This window comes from Chaetura pelagica, unplaced genomic scaffold (assembly GCF_000747805.2).
Source record: "Chaetura pelagica isolate M959 unplaced genomic scaffold, ChaPel_1.0 scaffold686, whole genome shotgun sequence".
Taxonomy (NCBI): domain Eukaryota; kingdom Metazoa; phylum Chordata; class Aves; order Apodiformes; family Apodidae; genus Chaetura; species Chaetura pelagica.
In genome coordinates, this window is record NW_009953594.1 from 60,855 (window position 1) to 62,310 (window position 1,456).

Consider the following 1,456-nt stretch of genomic DNA (forward strand, 5'->3'; position numbering starts at 1 on the left):
ACGATGGAGAAGGTCACCAGCACCATGGTGAACATGAGGTACTTGCCCACCAGCGGCACGTCCAGCGAGGTGGGCGGCACGATCTTGGAGATGAGGAGCAGGAAGACGGTGAGGGCGAGCAGGACGGAGATGCAGAGGGTCATCTTCTCGCCGCAGTCGGACGGGAGGTAGAAGACAAGGATGGCCAGCGAGGTGATGAGGATGCAGGGGATGATGAGGTTGATGGTGTAGAAGAGCGGCTTGCGCCGGATGATGAAGTCGTAGGTGATGTCCACATAGGTGGAGTCGTCGGGGTTCTCGTTGCGCCGGCCCGGCAGCGCCACGATGTCCCACTCGCCGCTGGGCGTGAAGTCGTCCAGACTGGCCACCTCGCTCTTCAGCACCAGGTCGATCTCGGTGCGGTCGTAGGTCCAGGAGCGGAACTTCATGGTGCAGTTCTGCTGGTCGAAGGGGAAGTGCTTCACCTCGATCTTGCAGGCGCTCTTGTAGATGGCCGGGGGCAGCCAGAAGATGCTGCCATCGTAGGAGATGACGGCGTTGGAGTAGAAGGAGACCTCGTACATCCCGTCGGCGCTGGGACAAAGGGGAGCAGTGTCAACCCTGGCCCTGCCCTGGGGCTGCCGTGGCTCTGCCCCCAGCCCCAGGTGGGGTTGAGCCCACCCCTCCAAAAAAAAAAACCAACCAAACACCTACTTGTTGTAGAGCACCACATCGGGCAGCCAGATGTGCTTGGAGGGCAGACGGACCTTCTTCATGTTGTCAAAGTCCTCTGGCTTCCAGGTGAGGCGATAGTCCTCCCACTCCTGCGGGCAGGCAGGCTCAGCCCCACCGGGGGGCCCAGCACCAGGGGCAAACTAAGCGTGTATGGGGGGTCCTGGGGCAGGTGGGTCCCACACAGGGGGCAGAGGAGTCCCAGGGAAAGGTGAACACTGGGGTCTTACTAAGGTGTACGGGGGGTCCCAGGGCTGGGTGGACAGACAGGGTCCCAGGACAGGGGGCCTGGGGGCCCTGGGGCAGGATGGACCCAGGGGGTCCCAGGGCAAGGGACCTGGGTGGTCTAAGCACATGGTGGGCAGGGGGAGTCCTAGGACAGGGGGCCTGGGGGTCCTGGGGCAGGGTGGACACAGGAGGTACCACACAGGGTGTTTGGAGGGTCCCAGGGCAGAGCGCAGGGGGGTACCCAGGACACCGTGGACACAGGGGGGCAGGCGGGACACAGGGGGTCCTAGGGCAGGGTGGACACAGGTCCCCAGGCCCACTGTGGAGTCCAGGGCTCCCACCTGGGTCAGCCAGACGTTGGTGGTCATGATCTGCTCCCGCTCGTGCTGCAGGGACAGCGGGGCTGGTTACTGGTGGGGGGGGGACTGTGGGGCTGCAGGGCCCCCTTCAAGCCTGGGGGATGGGGGAGCAGAGCCCCGGGCAACTCACCACGCTGATGAGCTGCGCCAGGGACACC